Source organism: Lepisosteus oculatus, chromosome 23, assembly GCF_040954835.1.
Source record: "Lepisosteus oculatus isolate fLepOcu1 chromosome 23, fLepOcu1.hap2, whole genome shotgun sequence".
In the NCBI taxonomy this organism is placed as follows: Eukaryota; Metazoa; Chordata; class Actinopteri; order Semionotiformes; family Lepisosteidae; genus Lepisosteus; species Lepisosteus oculatus.
Window position 1 is genome coordinate 12,557,090 of NC_090718.1, and position 23,017 is coordinate 12,580,106.

The following is a 23,017-nucleotide window of genomic DNA, read 5'->3' on the forward strand; positions in this document are numbered from 1 at the left end:
GCAGCCCTGTATTGCTTTATGAAAGTAGAGCAACTAATGTTCCTGGAAGGTAGATGAAACTAAGGGTTTTAAATAAACCGGAGGTTGCAGAGGTATAATACATTCTCATTTTGCAAAAAAAGATGCCTTATTTCCACTGACATTTAATAGACCCACAGTTATGCAGTAAATTGCATTGATTTTTTTAGCCAGTTTTAAATCTCACCATGTGTTGTATTAGCAAAACAGAAATGGGGAAACACCTTTACACTGGTATGACTGCAAATGCTTACAGCATATAAAGACCTTTCCTACTACCCAAAATGGCATGGCATTGATCCACTGCCCCTATCCCCCCACAAGTTAAAGTACTGAGGATGCCTATACTGCACATGCTTTGTCACTTTCTCATCACCCACTAACTGGCTTTTTTTTTTGCAACAACAGTCTCATCACAAATTAGTGCATCACAACGTCTGGCTTTTTATTGGATTGTCAGTGTACATGCCAATCAGACTGGCAATAAAGGCTGAACCACCTCTTCTAGAACAACCTCACTTCCAATATTCATTAACACTCCTATAAAGTCACTTTTGAAAAGGCATGTCTTTGATACGCAGGCTACTTTACAGTATTCAAGCATTCAAGGCTGGAAATCTGTCACCTGTCATAGAGTACATGTCCTAGCACGTCCACAAAAAGTGCTGGCTGACTGTTGCCCTTCCCTGAGATTTCACCTGAGGTTTGAAGCTATGTGATTCAAGAGAGCTCAGGGCACAAAGTGTAAAGTCGGGCACAAGCCCAAATCATTACCCGTTCATTCTCAGCCCAGTCTCTTCTTTTGGCTGGGTTTAGGAGAGTAGAAACTCAATAATTGGGTGCGATCTCTGTGATGCTTCTTCTGCCTGAACATTTTGTGATGCTGGGTTTTTATTATGTAATATAAGATTCTTCAGCCTACCTTAATTCACTTCCTGGTAATTCCGGGTTTGAGAGTTTATTGCAGTACTGCGGAGAGTTCATCAAATATGGTGGAGGAATGTATTTGTGTGCTATTTTTATTGATGGGTGCATGTTTCTGCACTACTGTGAAGAGTAATTTAATGTTAATATGCCTGTTTAGAGAAAGTAACAAACACGGTGACTACCTTGTTTCCCAATCTCAACAAATCCTCAGTAGCTAAACAAAGCTGGGCCTAGACAGTGCTCATTTGGGACACCTCAAAGAAAAATTAGATTGCTATTGTACAGTAAGTGGTTGATGAATCAGTTGGAGACCATCTGGACCAGAATTTCTAAACTAATGCCCCAGTATATGGACCGGGGACACTGTACTGATGAGGCATTAAACTGAAGTTCTGAGTATGTGGTCTTTAAAGAGCACATGGCATATTTTGAAAGATTCTCATCACTAAATTCCTCTATGGAATTGTATGATGTGGCCAAAATATTTCTTGCAATGGGGTAAGGGCTTTCAATTCTTTTTATGAAAGAAGATGTTTCATAAGACGGATGAATCTGTTTGAATTTGTGTTTCATGTATATCTTTGAAAAACTATTATCAGTCGCTGCAAACTAGTTCCATGCAATACTTTCTTCATGCAAAAGAAAAAGTATTTGAAATCCCCGAGAATGTTTTTACTGAATGCAAACAAAGAGATCAAAATCCTTTAATAGTGTGTGGAACAGCTCTTGAACAAGCATCATGTTAAAATGTTAGCACTTCCAGCAATATCAACAATGCATGAATTCCTAAATCTCACTTACAGTAGCATCCGGAACAGCCAAAGCTTTGATATCTGAACGAAAAGGACTGAAAACAATATATTATTGCCAAATTCACTATGAACCACTGCCTACAACCCTCATGGCCTCATTAGCACTTCACTCAGTGCATTCTGAACAGCACTCTTCCAGACTCAAGACTTAAAAAGCAGAAATCACTGAGTGACAGTAATTCACCTGAATTCCAGTTGCTCTTGCACAAAACCGTCTCGCCCCTTCAGAATTCAGACTGCCTTTTGAATGCACTTGAAAAACGACCAATGAAAACCCAGCTCCATTTGTCAACCAAAAGAAGTAAATGCCATGATTATTTTCAAACACCTTAGAAGTGTATGTACCCATCCTCCAAAACCTGTGACAAGCAGGCAAACTGTGAAAGAGATCCAAAGAACACCATGCAGGGACCATCAATCTTCCTAAGTGCAGGTAAAGAATCTTGTGTCAAAGAGGATGGTTCAAAGCCTTTCAGAGATGTTTCACTCGCAGTGCTTTGTTTCTCAGCTTTTGGCTCGACATGGTTTAAAACACAGAACAGTTTTAAAATCCCATTACTCCAATGTGCTGACAAAGTTTTGCGCTGGAAAATAGTCATATTTTACCAGGGTTCAGACTGACTGCTTGCTGCCTGAAGAGGTTCACTTTTATTGAAGTATGTTTGCTCCTACTCCTTTTTTACTGGTTGTGCCAATTAAGAAGGCAAATCAGATGGTAAAGAGGTAGCCGATGGGCAGAAGGGGACAGCCTTTCACCTTTACAGCTAAATGCATAGAATACTTTATGAAATCCAGAATAGGAAGTTCAAGATTTATTTTCACCAACTTGGATAATGTAATGAATTTCAAAATACAAGCTCTGCATATAACAATGCTACTGTAATATAAGTTGTTCTGTGGGTCATGATGTCCAAGACTGACATCACGACTGACACTATATTAAATTGCCCCTAATAGCAGGAGAAAAATGGCTTTTTACAGTAGCTATAGCATACATGAATAAATGATTCAAGTTTTCAAAATCCTACAGTAAAAGGCGTTGACAAAGTCAACTCAGACTTCTTCAGACGTAACTCAAACTCACACAAGAGGAAACTACATGGACTTGCATTTAAATTGTGGACAGTAGGCACCATTTCACCCAGTTATATGCCAGTATGGAAAAAGCTCAACAGCCACCTTTTTGAACCAGTAAAAAACACAAAAAAATTGTTTTCTTCAATTGCCAATGACTAGCAATAGTAGAAGAATTTTATTTCCTTTGAGAACATACATCCTCCATAGCAGAGACTCAGGAGTCTCGAGCCATTGATGGAAGAAACAAAGGCTTAGATGTCTCTTCTGTGAGGACATCTGCAATGACCATTTGCCTTCAATGTGCTACCAAAGTGCACAGGACTTCAGTTAATGAAGCTGTTTCCCACCTCTCTACCTGAACTGCTGCGCAGTGGAGCTTCTGGTGTAGACTATCTGCCACATGTCATGAGAAGGCTGCTCAGAAAATGAGACACACAAATGTCCTGACAAATGTCTGACACACCCACCAGTGAAAGTATTCAGCTGGCAACATGTGGCAAGCTCCACAGCACTTGCCTGGGGCTCCAGTGTCAATTGGAGGAGAGGCGCATCTCTCACTGGCTTTACTGCATGCTAGGAAATACCCAGCAAGCCGCAGGAGTCACTCAGGTGCTGAAAGCCGATGTGATCTAACCATTGCAGGGCTCAGACAATCAGGTGGCGCTGCTCACAAATGAGCATCCCAACATAGTTGAACACTATCTGGGCTACAGAGCTCAACCTGATCCTTGGACAAAGAAAAGTGAAAGAGAAAGAAGAAAGAAAGAGAGGCGAAAGATAAACTGTTAAGGCAGTAGAAATCATGCACAACTCACATGGTAACAAACCCCAGACGGATTTAAGGGGTATGGTTCAGACCTGCAAATCACTCCCAGGCTGATCTGCATGTAGACTAAGAAGGTAGGGATCCTACAGGTACAGTATGTAGCACCAGAGGTATCAGATTAATTCCCATATCAATAAAGCTTTACCTGTAGTATTAGTAGTAGAAACAGAAGTCTGTTCTGTGAAATTGAATGAAATGTTTCAACCTACAAAGGGCAGTGCAAACTTGAATTGTTGTTTTGCAAATGATATTATGAGAAAAATAATTTGTGTATCCATCACAAAATAATTATAACTTTGAACCCTGTATTTTCTGTTTCTGTATCTGCTTTCCTGACTGCAGTAAGACGAACGCGCGAAGGGGCTGTGTAGCAGTGTTCAGTAAGGCTGTGTTTGGGTACAGTATGTGGGAAGACACATGTTGATTTGCTTATTCGAATGCGTCTTTGGCTGTGAACATACTGTAATCATTATTTTTGTCTCCTGCAAATTTCCGCCAGATTGCAGAAGAGAGGTATTTTCAGTGCGATAGAGATTTAACAGATATCCAGTTAACTCACACGTTGCTGTTCTCTGACATTTAAAACAATGCTCAAGCGAATGTGGAGTACGACAAAGTTGGTCCTTTTCTTGTCACACAAACACGATAATTGGGACTATTTAGGGTTCAGTTTTTCAGCTAAGCTCTCAGGAGGAACAAAGCCAGCAAGTGTGAGGGGTCCCCAGAACTAGAACTGGGAACCCCTGCCGTAAAGGACCCCCATGTTCATCTGTTGATCAAACTGATCAGCCCCTCCTCCCGTACTGTCTTCAGCTCCTTCCTGAAAACACTCATTTCTCACCCCCACTTCTGGTTTTCTTCCTCATCCCACATCCCTCTGCAATTCACAGCCCCCCCTCCAGCCAGTGGATACCAACAATTCCCCCCACTGTCAGTGTCTGGCTTTCCACAGCATGCTATCGCATACGCTCATCAGATACTCCAGCCTCAGGTGCCCTTGCAGCGAGGAAGCTCCTCTGATTTTCCCTCCAAATGAGCAAGTTGCTGTCTCTTGCCAGGGTATCCATTAAAACTCCTGGGGTCTCTTCCTACACCTCCTATTTGTAAAGGGACAAGAGCACTAAAACCGTTGGGCTGTAAACTTAATATAAAAGGACAACACAAACAATGACTGTCTTTAGTGTCTAGGACCAGAGGAGGCCACCCTGGTACAGACGGCAAATACCCCATGGCCCCTGCTTTAACATTCAATGCAGTTGTGTCCTGCTGATATTTCCTTTCTTTCAAAGGCATTCAGGAAATCTTAACTGCAGACCCCTTTGGTTGCTTATTATGACACAAGCATTTCTGCTACACCACTCTCTTCGCTTGGTTTCAAGTGTATTCCTTTCTAAGTAAACCTGACCTTGATGCTTAGCTGATCTGGAGAACCTGATTTTTTTTTCCCTGGGAAAAAGGCTTGCATGCAGAATGAAGTATTTTATTCTTCCTCTATTAAAACAAAACGCACACACAGCAGGGACAACACAGCTCATTGTGCCCTCGCTGTAAAGCTCAAATTAAATTTCCTGAGAGCATCACAGAATCCAGAAGAGAAGAATGTCAGCAAGGTATTTAATTACTAAATTAAATATCTATGCTATTTATGCTAACTTTAAAAATGTGAATACAGTGTACTGTATATTATGTACAGTACACACTCGCATCTCTCTTAATTGTAAAAAACACCAAAGTAATAAAAATGACCTGGGATTTAATGAGCAATTTGTTATTATGTCTGTGTGAGCAGTCTTACATGAAGACCTCGTGTCTTTCAACACTGTAATGTGTTTTAAGATGTATTTGTTTTTGTCAGTCACTTAACATTACAGCCTAAATACTTTCATCACCCCATTTTTTTTGTCCGTTTCTCCAGTAGAGCAAGAAAGGTTGATGCTGTGATCTTGAGTTTGATGTGAAAGTGACTTAACATGTATGGCCTCCAATGTATGTCGCTAAGGATAAAAGTGCTGGTCAAATAAATCTGTGATTACCATGATGAGTAATCTAATTACTGGGGGCCAGAAAACACTGCCCTTTTCCTTTTGCAACAAACAATGACAAGGGACAATGGAGTGCCTCTGCAGAAATCCTTTAGGCTATTGACCTGATTCCAAAAAACTGATACTGCCGGTAAAATGACCAGCTCTTTTCTCACATAAGGGCACAATGGATGATGCTGTGGGCAGACACTCTTCACGACCAGCGATATTTAAACAAACCCTCCTTCTCTGGATGGTCATTCCCAGCCCCTCCATTAATTTCATAAGCTTTAAAGCCCTCTTCGCTCTGTACGAGAGGTGAACCAGATACAGTCTGCATTGTGCAGTGACCCCTTTCAAATGCACCTAATCCTGGGTCTTCATCCCTCCAGCATGCTAACTGCTGAGAATCTAATCTGCTAATTTCCCCTTTCAACCACAATCAATCAAGCAGTGGTACAGTACAGCTGTGGGACAGTGCTGTTCGTCTTCCTCCCTCTGTTCAATCGATGGCCCACATAACGCATGCAGCCCTGCCTTAAGCAATCATAATGTGATGATCACTGTGCTGCCCAGGTTTCTTTGACCCAGCTCTCCCATTAGTTGTAATGCAATTTGAAGTCATCTCAGGCAAGCAGTGTGTTACCACTTCTTAAGGAGGTCAGCGAGCAAGGTCTGCTGACTGACCTCGGCCAAGCAATATTTACAGATGGAAATGGTTCGAGTTAGGATAGGTTTACTTGGGATTACACACACGCCGCCACACTGAAGCTGGGTTCATTGGGATAGCAGCCTGCGCCCTTTGTTTGTCTTCTCCTTGAGTCACAGTTGATCATTTCTGAGTTTACATTGTTAATTAAAATGTACAGCGGCTTTTTAATTTTAACTCGGCATCTGCTCCCAATGTGTTCATTTCAACAGGTCTCCTGAACAAAGAAAACTGAGGAAGCAGTAGTGTCCTTCTGTTTAAATTAAACCCTGTTCTGGCTGTGTGGCACTTTACCTTCTGTCTAGACTGCACTGACGTGATTATATGTAATCGACAACTGTTTCTTAGATTCAAAAGACGGCAATGATATTTTGTGCAACCTGTATAAGGTCTATGACTGTTCTAAAGGACAGAGGGTACTTTATTGCTTTCATTTTTTTTTTCATTTTAGTTTTGTTGGGGAGTCTTATTGGTTAAGGCCAGGGTCATTTTTTTCTGTAAATAAATATAAAAAAATCCCAAGTACAGTAAGTGAGCTGAGCAATTGCACTGTCTGCAATTGTCTGGATATTGTAGCTTTTCATTTAGAAATATATACTTTATTCCTTTTGTACAGAAGAGAAATGTGTCATGTTGACAGCAAAGTGGGAAAAAATAGCTTAATCTGAAGAATCGAGCCTGGCTGTAAGTGGTTTATAACTTTGTTAAACACAGTGCTTGAAAGAAGTAGTTTGATTGTCTTCCATTTTCAACTTCTCAAAGACATTCAGTCAAGCTCACAACTAGCTCTGCTTCATCCTGTGCTAGATTACTCAAAACCTGATCAAAGGGAAACCGAGAATGTAAAACTCAAAATTGAAAAGGAGTTTAAAATCAGCCATCACCACCCCACTCCCAGCTATTCTTCCAAATTGTCCGCATTTTATTTCCAGATCTTCTCAAAGGTTTATCGTCACTAATTATACCATTAATGTCTATACACCGATTGAGTTTTCAGCACAAGCCCATTACCAGTAATGGAAACTTGCAAAGGCCTGATCAATACTAGAGTATCCCTGGTAACACGGAACACAGACATGATTGTTTTATCTTCTTTGTGCGAAAACGATGTGTGCATGTCGGCATGGATTACTATCAATGTGGAGATAAAACGTGAGAAAACGTTCCCACAGATAGAATGGCTTCTGGTTTGGACAAATCAAGTGGAATTATCCTCACAATTAACATTTTTTTAAACCAGATGATCAAATCGTCCTCTCTTAAACACAGTTTTTGGTTGTATTTACCATGTCTCTACTCTTAGATACAGTATTACAGTAGAAATGAGATTAGTAAATAAGAAGAGCCACCTGTATGGTGGCTCTGGGGCTCAGGATGTGCGCCTGTGGCTGGAAGGTTGCCGGTTGGTATCCCACGGCCGGCAGAGGAATCCTACTCTGTTGGGCCCCTGAGCAAGGTCCTTCACCCCAGCTGCTCCAGGGGTGCTGTATAAATGGCAGACCCTGCGCTCTGACCCCAAGCTTCTCTCCCTGTCTGTGTCTCATGGAGAGCAAGTTGGGGTATGCGAAAAGACAAATTCCTAATACAAGAAACTGTATATGGCCACTAAAGTGATTTTATAAAATACACTCAATGAGAAGTCTCCCCAAAGACAGGGAACGCGTGTGAGCCCACAGCTTTCTAATTTTAACTCAGCAACTCCGCTCCCAGTGTGTTGATTTCAACAAGTCTCCATAAGAAAAAAAATGAGGCAGCAATACTGTTCTCCTACAAGTACTACAAAACGGAAAAGGGGAAAATAATTTGAGGTCTTCACAAAAGTAGTAACACCTGTGAAACAGGCACTGTGAGAACCAGGAAACTGGTCCTCAAAAGCCAAATGATGGTTTCATAGACCAAATAGTATCTGTGCAAAAACTTAAAAGTGCAAAAACTATTTGTTCCATGCCTCCTTTCACCCCATGCTGAGTTTCATTCTGGCAGAGTGAAAAGAGTCAAATATAAATAGAATGAGAGTCGATGGGAGGCCCTTACAAGTACAGCAACACAAAATGAGTGTTTGTATGTGTGTGTGGTCAAAACCAGCGATTCCACAAGAAAAAATAAAATGAAATGGAAAAGTGAGTGAAGTCAGAATTTTCACCTTCCCTCTGAACATTTTCTCCCCATGGCTGTGAGACGACCCCCCCCCTTTTTTTTTGTTGATGTGCTCTTTCAGTTTTGCTTTCTAAAAGGATTAGTGTGCACCCACAGAAAAGCTACATTCTCCTCAGCGATGATCACATTGCATTCTAATCATGCCACATTGCAGTCATGCCTCATTCTCCCCTCCTCTTGTTTTGTAGAGAATGTGCAACAAATTTATTGGTTACTTACATCTCAGTTGTGTCAGAAGCAAGAAATATCTGAAATGATTTGTTAGGCTCCATACAACCCTGTCTTCTTATATTGCTTCCGCAGATAAGATACTGAAGAAAAGGTGCATTGACTGACAGCCTTTGTAAGTAAGACACTAATTGCATATCCAAAGTGTTTTCAGTTAGAGCCAATAGGGATAAACAATGTAGGAGGTCCATCTTGCTCTTACACTTGTCTCACGGTGTCTGTTGCTCTTTGCTTGTGTTGAAGTGGTGATTTTCCACTAAGTTTCAGAACTTTTTCAAATGTTTCAGTTCAGTGCAGGAGATTACCAAATGTATTCACATAAGCTAAACAGTGCATAGAATAGGAATCTACTACCAACAAAGTGCTGAAAGTAAAATCATCCCTGAGATTTATAGCTTGTGGAGCCAGTCTAAGATCGAGGACCACTGCAGTGCAGGTCCGTAAATTCCTTATTTGAGGCACAGCTGCTGAATGGACCAGAGCATGTTCGTCTTTGTCCAGAATGTCTGACAAGAGGACAAGAAGGCTTGAGACTCCCCCAAACACAAAGATCACTGCCAGGCACGACTCCCTAGCTCCTCATTTATATAGTTACAAGGACTGGGGCCACTGGGGAAAAGCACCTCACTCAAGGTACAACAACAGTTTTATCAACTAGGACTTCCAGCATCACTGCCCCCCCCAAGTCCAGGCTATTATGTTTGAAACCCTAATTTTTAAACCTATAGCCTGTTTCCAGGCAGCGAACAAATTAAGCGCTCGTGTTGACCATTTATAATCATTTAGGGAAGAAACTAGTGGTAGGATGCCCTCAGAGAATACCAACAGAGCCGAACGACCCCTCCATTAGTCTATTAGGTCTATTAGAGGCAGATTCCTTCCACTTAAGTCTTTGTTAAGAGCAAAATAGACACACTGCTGTCCATGTTCCTGGAGACTGACAGAGACAACTCACACCAATTGAGCACAAATTAAGTTCTTACTCTCTAAATGCAGCATTCCTTTCCTCACCCACTACTTCTTCCATTTTTTTTTTCCCCGAGTCCTCCACCAGCGTCTAGGCCGCAGGTGCTGCTGAAGCGTTAAAGAGACAATAGGCACGTGCAGCTCAAAGATTCAGAGGTGGGGCATCTGTGAGGGCATCTCCATCAGGAAATGTAAGGTGAGAACCTGCAGCATGGACCACACCAGTTTTAACCCAGGCTCCCAGCTGTCCTGTGTGTCCAGTAGGGGGAATTCTAATATCGTGCCCAGTGTACGTACTTAGCTGCTTTCATTCTGGGCATTAACACCATTCTAACTCCCAATTCCTCACAATGACAATATAGCACACTGAAGCAAGAAAAACTACAGCATAATAATAATCCCCAACTGTGAAGTGGCTTCATCACTCTATTCTTCTTCCCTCTGATAGCTGATGTGTGGTGAATGTATTGGTGCACTAAGGTGGCTTATTACATCATCCAGGTGGGGCTCCACGCTGGTGGTGGTGGAGGGGAGTCCCCATTACCTGTAAAGTGCTTTGAGTGAAGTGTCCAGAAAAGCGCTGTATAAACATAAGGAATTCATTATTATTATTATAATATATTGTAGTTGTAGCATTAGTAGTAGGTGGTGGAGGGGAACTGTCATTACCTCTAAAGTGCTTTGAGTGGATTATATATTTCTCTATATAGGAGGAATGAATATATTATTATTCTATTTTGGCAATTCAACTCACCTACAAAAATCATTGGATCATATGGGCATCGTTTGGGTTGAATAAAGAAAAAAATGGAATGTTGAAAACCTAAGAACGAGTAAACAGCATAAGCTGACCTAACTCCTGTTTGTATACTTGTGAGAAACAACTGCTGAAAGCTTTGTTTGAGCTATGAAACTTCAATTCATTGTTTAATCTGGGGAGAGGAAACAAAACAATGTTAAACGTCTCTGTTCGACACAAATTACTTTTTCTTTGAATCTTAGTTATAATTGGCATCACAGAGATATGCTTTCTGCAGCTATTCCTTCAGGCACATACAGTAGTCTCATTTGACGCGCAGTGTGCGCGCAAGAGACTTGCCATTTTCAGAACTAATGAACTTCAAACCTCGAACACCTGGAAGTCAAGGACATGTAACCTTTCTGCACACTTGTCTGAGATAATCAGGAAAGACTGGGTTTGGGGGAGAGGTGGAGGGAAGCCTGTTCAAAACTTAATCCAGCTAATTAAATTTCACGCCAACAGCACAGTCTGAGCCCATGGCGTGTTTACCTTTGACCAGCATTAATAGATTTAGTCTGGGAGGCTTGTCAGTCATCTCAGTGCAGAACTGAGTGAGGGAGGCATTCCTCTTATACCTGGGGTGGAGGAGAAAATGTACAACTTCTCATGGTTTAAGTGCGGGTGCGTGATTGTTCCTAACCCTCTTTATATCCTAAAGCACTGAAAAGACACCCACAGTCACTGGGACTCCCCTACTGGTGGCACATGTGAGGTTGAGCTCCATTGAGGGTAGGATGGGATTAATCAGACAGAGGAGTGAGCTCTATGACTTTGCAAGAGCACACAGGTATGCGACACTATGAGTGAGGGACTCACCTGTCTTCCCACTGGAGTCCTCTGAGTCTCCAGTAAAAGCAGTAGTCTGTGATGTGTTAAAGGATGAGTGCCTTGAAGGTGGATGGGTCAGAGTTCAGAGGTCAGAGGACTCTGCCTTCACTTCTGCCCCATATTGGTTGCAAGGGTTTGCAGCCATGAGCTGCGATATTTAAAGGGGAAAGGCAGTCCCGATTTCTCAGACTGGCGATTAAAACGTGGCAACAAACTAAATTCATTGACATTAGAGAAAAAAAATGGACACATTTTGGATTAGGAACAACCGTGAACTTTCCCCACAGGGGAAAACAAGAGTTCACTCAGAGGGAAACAGCCCTTCCTGCGCACTAGTCACTGTAATGACTAACACAATGCAATGTACGAGCAAATAAGTACAGGTTGTTAAGCAGACATTTCACCGCAGAAATGTTCCAATATGATCTGCATGCAGAGTTAACAAGTAAGTAGTATTTGTCAGCAACACCATCTTAAAATCAAGAGCAATATTTCTGTTGGGATGCATTCACTAGCCTGCTTGTTTACAATGTAATAAGGCTGCATCATGTTACCGGACGTTTTGTTGCCTCATTCTGAATCATGGAACATGGCACTGCACAGACCTGGAAATTTTGTTTATTGTATATTGGAGATTTTACAAGTCACTGTGCACATTTTACTTTTATTGTGGTTTGCAATGCACTCATCAATATTTCTAACCATGAAATATAAAAATAGCATTGCAGTCTCCCTTTAACATATAATTGGATATTCCAAAACTGGGTATATAACAAAGACATAGCAAACATAAATTATAAATAAAACGTCTCAAATTAATAAAACAGCACTGAAACTGCCTTTTTTTAAAGTGCAACGGTTTACAATCCATTAAAAAAGGGAAATACACTAGGATTGAAAATCTCACTGTTCAGCTGATGAGACAAAACACTGGCATGAGTTTAACGAAATGGCTTCTGTAAATTAAGCCTCGAGAGGTATTGATATTGGTTCCTGTTGTAAGGTACAGCAGAAAACTAGATAGCATTGTTTTCGCACAGGTAACTGTACATCTACCGTACCTGTTCTTTGTATTTGTGAAACTGTAACAAAAGCTACAACATTAAAGTACAACTGTTGTCACCAATGCCCAGATTCTGTGCTTGTATTGTGATTGGGATACTGTTGAATAGGCCATTTTAGCTGTTTTTATTAGCCTTCTTTTGTCCTGTAGCTCAACTGAATCTCAGTTTATATTCACAACCACATCATTTTGCAATTAGCACTGCAGTCTAACTGGGGAGGTTACTTTAAATAGCTCTCTCATTTCACATACTGTATGTTGCTTAAGGCCAGGATATTACACAAGCCCACTCCAGGCTCTTTAATTTTGTAAATGAAGTCTAACAGTGCATTAAATAAAACTGCCATAGAAATAACCATTTTAGCGTCTACAATGTGCTACAGGAAAGTAACTACGGTACTGTAAAAAGTAAGTTAAAAGCATTTTAAGTGACTTACAATATCCTTTATTAAGCGATTTACAAATAGTCCATTCTCACAAAACCCTAACTATTTTGGCTTCAATATCAACTCAAACTGCAGAAGGTGCAGTCAAAAGTTCAATTTCCAGAAGAGAGATTCCTTGCCATGTGCTTTTTGTGGAACCTTCTTAGTTAGAAATTCTAGTGATATTTTGGTCATTGATGTCTTTAGACTTAGATGTAATAACCAGAGTACAAATGGCACCGTGCTACAGAATTATTGAAGTCTATGAGAAAGAATAATGCAAACACATGATGCCAACAAAGCCATTCAGAAAGAAACCTGAAGGGAACTGCAAATTCTCCTATTTCGGATAATAAAAAAGACTACAGACTTGTAATTTTATTAAATATTTCTAGAATAATTTGACTTTAAGATTAAAACTCATTTGCGGAAAAACAATCCTCTAAATGGCCAGTGGTTGACAAACACCATAAATGTGCTACTTTCCTTTTTCTGCGTTAGGTGTTCAAGATGTATCTACTGTATGTTCTATGTGCTTCAAACCTTCATGGGGTCTAACAATAGATCTGTAATAAATGAACTTCTACTTTCATATCAACCTGAATGGTTCAACTTCTACGATTACCAAGCATCCAGTTTACTGTAACTGGAGGAAATTTGGGGACCTGTACATGTGTTGGACTGCTAAAAGCATGAAGCAACCAGCTGGCAATTAACCGATTTATTCTTACACCAGTTGGAAAGACACCTGGAAATTTGCAAAGGCAGTCAATCTCCTAGGAGTTGACAAAAATGATAGTTAGAGGAAATTGCCAAGCACAAACAATTTGAATCTGAAAGAGAGCTTCATGGACCCTTCTCCTGCAGAATGCAGCCAAGAGGAGACCAACCTTTGTCCGTTTTGGTGTGGAAAAACTGCCAAAACAGCCATCTTTTAAAAACTGTTCTCGAATTGTTGAGTGATTCACAGCTTAATTATAACTGTGTGTTTGTCAAAAACTGCTTTAAATTAAATCAGAACGAGCCAAAAACAGTATTTGCTGCATCAGCACTCACTGTAAAAACTGCTCCAGAAGAATGCTCAGAATGAAAAGGTACTTTATAAGATACTGTAAAACAGGTCATCTGACAAAGCCCTAGGGTTATAGCCTAGGGGCTCAATGAGCTCATCTTAATCATTTCTGTGATTGTAAAGTAATGTTACTGAATACCTGATCTGTTATTTCCCTCTCCCACCCCAACCACATACAGAAACACGTTCTGATTTGAACACAGCCATACTAGCAGGCACAGCACGCCAATGTGAAGCAGCAGTGTGCAGAAAACAGCACCACCGTGCTCAATTTCAGAAGAGTATCCAGTAAATGCAAAACTTGGGCATGTCCTGTTCCTCCTTGCACCCAGTCAGTGGGTGATCTCCATGGGTGTTGAACCATAAAGCAACCAACATACAGCAAGACTGCTAACCCACATGTTTAATGTAATTCCACACCGATATTCAATAAAGCGAAGCAGAGGAACAAAACAACATCTGTATGCAAGACTGGGCTGGCCAGGAGTCATTTTACCTCAGTACTAGGATTAGAGGACTGGTACAGTAGGTGATCACACTCTTTTAAAATGTGGATGGCTGTAGGCTCCTCCCCCTTCAACAAAGGATATCCAGCCTCTGGTACAATTCAGAAAATGGACAATTCATAAATGGCAAAGTTGCTTGTCTTCTAGTTTTCTAACATGCTTTCAAAACAATCTTCTGGAACGCACTTAGATCTTCTTTTTTACCAGATTTAATAACTGAAATCCTCCGTTAAAAAAAAAAGTGGCAGAAACATGTGAAAAACACAGAACACCAAAGAGTGCACAACTCAGAGGAGGATGTCTCCTCCTCGCAGCTCAAGAGTCATGGCCGTGAGCCGACAGAAAGCAAAAAGGGCAGTTCCAGACTGAAACGAAAGAGTGCTAAAAAGTATACTAAGTCTGACATACTACGGAAGAAGAAAGAGCAATAAGAAATGTATAAAAAATAGCTATGGAATCTGTTCTTTACTTTGCCCTTTTTGTTAACCAAAACTGCACAGAATTAAATAAACCTCAGGTGCACCGTCACAGATGGCTCTGGCTTAAGCCAAGTAATTAAAATCTGAGGGGGTCTTTTTAGCAAGGTGTCTTGGAAAAACAAGCACTGGCTTGAAGAAGTGCTACAAATGGCAGCTGTTTCCACAGAAGACACATGACTCCTGTCATCTTCAGGACCCTCAAACTGGCGAATGTTAGTAAACTGTTTTTTTCTTGAAGATGTGTGGTTATGGGGTGGCATGGTGCCACAGTGGTTAGTATTATAACCTTGAAGCTCTGGGGCCCTGGGTCCAATTCTGGACCTGGGGTACTATCTGTGTAGAGTCTTTATGTTCTATGGGTTTTTTTTAGGTGTTCTGGTTTAAAAGGCACTGCAATTGAATTGCGAACGGACTGTAACATAGGTACATTTTAGTGTAGTCTAACATAAGACTAATATGAGAAGAATCAAAAAGATGCATAATTTCTTCTCTTCAAATTCAAACCTTCTTGCAAGACGATGATATACTGTACACACAAGAAGTGTCGGTTACAGTGTGCTGCTTCACATTTTATGAAACTGTACACTAGTTGCATTGTATTTAAAGTGAATTTACAATGCAGCTTTATATGTATTTGCATAGGCACAGATCATAAGATTGTACTTTAAGTAATAAGCTGGATGAGCTAAAGTGGGCATTATAGTGTTTATTTAAATTGCCATTGTATTGCATTAATTGAAATTACAGAGAGGTCCATTTTACTTGTGAAGTCACATGGTCATTACACGCCAGAGAATATGATTAATATACATGTGATGCAAAGTGTTGCACAAAATTCAATCTGATATGATGGGTGTCCCCTGTCACAAGACCTTTGACCACATTAGACATGGTTTGCATAATTTATATACATTCCCAAAAGGAATTTCTGGAATTCCTAATGGCCCCATGTAGTACTTTTGTAACAATGTTAATTATTAAGTTTCCTATTAATTTAATAATTCCTTTGCCACTATTTTTGAAATTGCTCTTGTGCGAGTCAACAAAGTGCAATTCATTCTTCTTGGAAAATAACGCATTTAAAAATACCTTGTATGTCTAGAAATGGTTATTCTGAAAATATGGGGAAAAAACTATTTCATATGCCTTTTAACAAGGACTCTCTGAACTGCCAAACAGCTCCTCATTTCAACAATTTTATTTGCTGAAAAACAGTCTGGGAACTATAATCACATTATTTAATCTTGTTGGTGTTTTTGTTAAGGAATAATTCACATTGCGCACAGCTTTAAGAGCTCAATGTAATTTTCAATGTATGAAGGAGACTGATGTTCATAATGCTCACAATGCTCATCACAATGCTCGTGATGAGAGTTTCTAATTACTGTATACAGCCTATACTGATAGCAAATATACACTTATGACAGCAAATAACTTTTTAATCACATTATTGTACATTGTATATAAAAAAGCTCACTGTACATTTTATGCTTGGAGTTAATTTCATATACATGCATTAAAATAATTCCACCTTCTGGCTGCCAATTGATGACAGAATCTCATGAATAGCACGTGAATATCACACACATTTTTGCCAAGATCTACAAACAGTTACATATTATTTTATCTGATGCTATTAGAAACGGACCCCATTTCCTTGAAAGTGTTTCTCTAACCACCAGTTGCTAAAACACAATACATGACAGACTGACACATCCTGAAACTGAACTGGATTTTCAATGGGAATATTTTTTCCAATACAATTATCACAGCATGTTTTTAATCTTTCACATGTCTGTTTTCTGGATTGTATCTGATCTTTGTCCCATACTGTAGATTCATTTTTATGTAGCTAGCGGAACCCCCATTCAGAGTCTACATACAGTATGACACTGTTACAACATTCATTTAAGGCTTCTGGTGCTAAGACATACATACATATTTAGAATACTTGTCAAAGTACATGACTGTCGAACGGGGTTAGAGCTACGATTAGGTAGCAATTCTGGGAGAATGGCAACAAGGGTTATGAGTGCTATGATAACAGCTTCTGTAATCTCTCAACAAGTATGATGAAGGTTCAATGCACTTTACAAAACCCTGTACTCAAAGTGTTATTTTTTTGCTATCTATAAAATCATCACCTCCTCACAAGGCTTCATTGAGCAACATCATGAGCAACTTTTGTTCATGATTTTGAAAGGGCGAAGAGACAGTGTTTTCTGTTGTATATACTCCATTTCATGCGAAGAATACTTAAAATCAGTACCATCTGAACAGTGACTTAGACCTTCAAGTTTTCTGTTTTTTAAATGAACTAAAACTGCTCAGGAACAAGTAATAGGTTTATTCCATGCTGAAAAAAAGAAGAAAGAGAACACAACGTTTCGGCCGTGGAGCCTTCTTCAGGTGTCAGTAAAACCCACTAAAACTGCTCAGTTTTATACACAGCAAAGGTATCCGATTTTATCCCAAACAGTTGCTTAGCTCTTCCTCATCTCAGAATTACATATTACTGTCACCTCCTCATAGCTCAGTGAAGTGTTTTCTATTCTGGCAGCTTGCCGACTATCAATGTATACATCTTCATTGTCTCTGCAGCACTGTACTCAACTCGCCTGCTGCTGTTTTAATTAAATCCGCAGGACCTGTGCTTCCATTCCTCTGCTCACATTGCCTTCTAAGCCAAGAATTTTTTTTTTTATAATGAAATGTCTCAAGCAACACGCGGGACTCACAATTCTACATACTGTGGGCACGCAAAATTACAGTGGCAACAGCAGTGCTTCTTAATCACATGCTCAGATAAACGCATCCTTTCCAGATTAGCTGTAACAATGTGCAAATCATAGCTTCAGACATGAATAGGCACAATAATTTCTCCGAGTTCATTTGACTTTTTTTTTTAAAAACAAGATGTTTTTCCGGCCTCACCTCCAGCTGCTTGAAGCCACAGTTCATTGATTAGCACAGCTCTCCAACCAAACAGCAAACCACTGCACCAATCTAGAACTAATTGTGTTTGCAGTGAGAGCATTACGGCAACTACAATCTTTTTACACGGTGCCCTTAATTAAACGCTATGCTTAAATAGATGCAAGTATAAGCAATTGATTTCCTTTTGCTTTTGAGTAGTTAAAAGAATAGTTTAACAGGGAGAGAAGCATAAAAGAACACGTGATTTTCCATGTTTCCATGTTAGAGAAGGGCCACTGGCTGAAGAGAAGCACTGTAGCAACATTGAGAAGCGAAGCAAAGCATGTTGGCACATACCTGTGAGGGAACCTTGTGAAGACCTTCCCTATAAAGTACAGGGCTTATCAAAAGTAGCCCGTCCCCGTCCCCAGATTTTTTCCACATTCTGCAGTGTTAGAATGTGACATCATAACGTATTTAAATGGGAGTTTCTGCCATCGAGAGACACAAAACCCTCACACACACACATTGATAGACGCACACAAAATGTTGCAACACTCTATGGATCCTCTTACATTGATAATATCTAGAAAATAGAAAATGACTGACTGAATATGTATCCTGCCCCCGTTGACTTAATACAAGGTGGCTCTACTCTTTGGTACAGCCACCTCTGGCAGAAATTACAGCCATGAGTTTTGTTGGAAAGTCTCTACCAGCCTTGCATATCTATATTCGGCATTTTTTGCCCATTCTTCTCTGCAAAAATTGCTTAACCTCCCTCAGGTTGGATGGGGACCATTGGTGAACAGCAATTTTTCAATGTTTCTCAATTGGATATACTGTATATGTAACATACAGTATATTGTAGTATGTACAGTAACAACAAAATGTGAAGAAGTGCAAGGGAGGTGAACTCTTTTGATAGTCATTGTATGTGAGCTATAGACCATTTTCATTATTCATTACAACTGTGCCATCATCTTTGAAAACTATTTATGGGTCAGATTGCAATAAAGAATACATCCTGAAAACCCACTCTATCTGGGGCAGGCGAAGAGTTGACGAGCATGGCTCTTTAAAATGTAAAAGTTCGGCATTTGTGAGGTGATGCAAACATTGAACAGTTTCAATGGAAGCGCTAGTGTAAATTGTGACACAGAATGAGGTAAAACTCCTGTGGTATCATTCAATCAATGACTTGAATTGCAGCCATTCTGTAAGGCACAGGGGAGAGATAGCTTACTGTGTCAATCCACTCTAAGATGTTTGCTCCCAATAACTCTCAACCTTGGGCCTGCAGTCTGAACTCTGAATGCCTTCAAGCCAAAGTCTGTGTTACTGTGGGGAAGTCCCCAAAGCAGGCTGACATCGCTCTGCTTCAGGCTAGGCAATCTGTTCAAGTAGGTAGAAGGGAGCTTAGATTCACACTCCAAGTGTACATTTTGTGTCCCAGATGCAATTTGTTTTATGTCAATTTCCAGCTCACAAAGATTCTCTTGCCCAGAATGGCCCTGAAAAACTAAAAAAATGACTATTGATTAAAACGGATTGATTAAAATAGTCCTTTTCTAAAAAACAAAACACCTTTACTTTTACACTGTAGAAAGCACAAGGACAGTGAAATTGACTTTCCTACTCCTTTCCAAGTACTTTAGATGCATCACATATATTTAACTGTATTTAAGCACAATGAAATTTATTTTCACAATTGGTTGTTTGGTTTCTTCTACATTGACCTAAAATCGGATGGTTATAAATAAAATGTTTTGTGATTTAAATCTGTGGTTACAAATACGTTCTACTACTTCAAGAACAGTTAGCTTAACGAATACCGTGCATGCTGAGGATTCTAAGTGCCCTTTCTCAGAGCTAAAAGGCTTCATTCAATTGTTCCTTTTATTACACAAAAAATAAGAATATACAGCAAACTCATTAATATTGAGCCCTTGCATTATATAGCACTTTTCATCCCAAAGGATCCCGTAACGTTTCAATATATAGGAGGGGACTCACTTTCTCAGTCACTGAAGTGTTACACCCATTTGGATCACCTATCTAGGTGACAGCCCCACTGCACAGCAGTTTAATTCACTGTCTGAATTAAGAAAGAACTTTAGTTATCGAGGCCACGACTCTTGTAAACAATGCTATGGAGTCATTAATGACCACGTAGTCAGGACCTGGGTTTAACGTCACCCCCTACAGTAGAGTGACCCTGGTCACCATTCGGGAATACTGGATAGGAAATTCTGGTCCAGAAAGAAGAGCGGCACCTACTGGTCCACCAACAGTACTTTTGGAAGCAACCTGATTTTCCTTGGAGGTCTCCTGTCCCTGTAATAACCCTACCCAACTTAGTTTCTGCTATCTGTTGAAGTTTTTCCACCAAAAAAAAAAACATTTGTTTATTACTTTTACTTCAAGGCCTCTGTTAGACAGAAGAGACTGGTGGTATTGTCATCTTTCAGGACATTTCTTATTTCTAGTCTCCTAAATTGACAGCCCAGGCTATTGAAAACAGAGTTTGGACTTCAGGTCTCCAAATCTTCCTAAAACATGACAAACTCTCTATTGTCCCTTTATAGGCTGTACAGTATATGGGGTCTTCTCCATCATACTACAGGAAATAAAAGCAGCAGTTTCTCTCCAGTACAGATCTGTAGCATCTAGATTTTTGTCTTAAAATGTGCTGCCTAAACTCTAACATTCTAATTTAGAGGTTATGCGAGTACCCAGTGCCAGGGGTGAATAGTACATCAGGATGAATACAGAGCTGTTTTTAAGCCCCCCAGGGCAAAAAAAACACAGTGCTGTGTAGTGGCTGTAAGACCAACAGTTTCTGATTCTGTTAGCCTCAAACGCCATGAAAATTGTGTCAGCCAAGGATAAGTCTGCCTCAGATTCAGCTCTAGAGGCTTAGTGAGGTAATTTTCATCCCGTGCTTCAGCACACAACAAACTAAGTTTCCTTCAATACTGTGCCCTTACTGTATGTGAATGGATGTTCAAAGCAGACTTGACTTGAAATACGACCTTTTCTCACCATTAAGTCATGTTCTTGTACTGCAGGTGCTTTATTCCAAAGTACAGGAGACCAGCAAACTTCCTCCACTTCCTGGTCTCCAGAGGTGAATTCATAGGGGATTCCACCCCACTGACAGGGAAAATAGTTTCAAGGGATTGATATTTCCTTTTCAAACCGAGATTCCTAGTATCCGATGTCAAGTAGATGAGTAAAACAAAAAAAATCTCAATGCCTTCCATTCTTTACATCTACAGCACTGTTACCAGACAGAAGTTTCTTCTGGCACACAAGCAGTTCTGAAAACGCACGCCCTGAGAGGTGAAGCCCAGTGTGACTGAGGAGGATACGTGCTCCATTATATCTGCTGTTGACAAAAAAAGGGGGTGATGTGTATTCAAAAAAAATAAAATCACAATCACAAGACGGACACATAGGCTGGCTCTTCCCGATATCTACACACCGTGGGCGAGGGGGTTAATGAGAGATTAATGCTGGCAATAATATTGCTTTTGTAAGAAACAGTAGCACTGGATTAGCAGAACAACTAGCTGGATCTTTCCCTGAGAAGCGGCGCGTACCACTGAGATGCAGGGACCTCCTTTCCTATGCTGCTAGGAGGAAAAAAAAAAGCCTACAGTAGGAGGGTCTGACGGCTCTCATTCAGACACATACACTCTCTCTCCCCCCCCCCCCCCCACTGCCCACCCTGCTTGACGAATGGTATGAGCCATTAGCAAGCCCATCTCTATAAGGGGGGGTGGGGGGGGGTGGGCTCTGCTTCTGCTAAGAAGCTACTTTATTCTCATATAAACACATTCACAGATGTGTCTCCATGCATGGTGTCCCTTTCCCCCTGTTACGACAGCCAGCTTCAGCTTAGCGCAGACACAGACTGGGGCGCAACAAAGCCAAAAGGCACGGAAAAGAAGAAGAATTCCTGGTGGGCTCTGCTTTTCTGTTTTGTTTTGCTTTGTTTTTTTTTTTTCCCTTTACACAGACACACACACATATGCATGTGTTAACTGCAAAGGAGAAAATAAAATAAGCTAAGGAAGAATTCGTTCGCTGGCTGCTGCTGCTGGTCCAGAGCTGGGGACTTGAATCCGGCTGTCAGCTGCCCGGGAGATGAAATGAAAGGATGCTTTGAATGCTGCCCCTGTTTCTCGGGGTGGGGGGGGGGCAGGAGAGAAAGAAGCCAAAAAAAATAGGATTCGGGAATGAATGGGAGTCCTCACGCAGGATGTGGTGGGAATAGCCGACTATCTGAAGTCTCCAAGTAAGGTAAACCTCTTTTATTTTAATTTGCATGGAAGCAAGCTGTTTTATATTCTGTGGCTACAGTGCTCTCTTAAAGAGGGAATGCCATACAACTGCAACAAGCCTGCAACAGTAGATTTGTTGTTCAAGCATTGTTTCACAGTATCTGCATTCATGTGAGTGTCTGATAGCATACGCATGGCAGGGACAGATGTGTGCCTCTCTCTTACACCTTCCAAAAGAGGAGCAGCATTGTTCATGTGCAGTGGAATGAAGCGATGAGTGTGGCTGCGTGCAAGGTCCTGAGGACACAAGGTGTTCTCATTAGATAGGTGTGCAGACACTGCTGCATTTTCATAAAGCGTGGCAGGGAACGCAGAAGCACAACGGCTCATACTGGCACCAGTCACCCCCGGCTCTGCGAGAGAGGCAGCAGTCTGTTTTGTCATTCGGAAGAAGGCAAAGTGTGCCTTCGGTGTGTCTGGAGTTGGTTTTGTGAGGAAGATGATTCGAGGCGAGCAGGGCTGGACAGGCGTGAAACAGCGGAGACGTGTTTTCTCTTCGTGATTCTTGCATTTTCTAAACGCACTTAAACAGAGGGGTTTGCCTGTAGCCGGTGTCGTCAGGCTGGCCTTCGGCAATCACCACAGATGCTCCACCTGGAAAGCCCTCATAATGACCGAAAAGAAATTATTTCTCAAATGACAACGAAGCTCACCTGAGCGCCTCTTGAATTAATCGTTTCACTGAAACAGTCTTTTGCGCGTACACGTTCAGCTGCTCAACTCCGCAAACTCTTTCTGCAGGAGTCTGTTGGCAACGATTTTTTCTTTCACACAAAATACAGCTTTGGTGAGTGGACGGAGTGACCTTAATGTGGTCCTCGCTCTTGTACCAAGAT

At 40.8% G+C, this 23,017-nt stretch overlaps 1 protein-coding gene across 2 annotated transcripts in view; it reads left to right on the forward strand.

Moving 5' to 3' along the window:
* Nucleotides 1-21,659: 21,659 nt before the first annotated feature.
* Nucleotides 21,660-23,017, forward strand: part of b3gat1b (beta-1,3-glucuronyltransferase 1 (glucuronosyltransferase P) b) — an 89,952-nt gene continuing 88,594 nt past the window's right edge. For both annotated transcript variants that reach the window (XM_015337391.2, XM_006642167.3), the window contains exon 1: nucleotides 21,660-22,140. The gene's annotated coding sequence lies outside the window, so the exon portion shown is untranslated. The remainder of the gene's footprint in view (nucleotides 22,141-23,017) is intronic.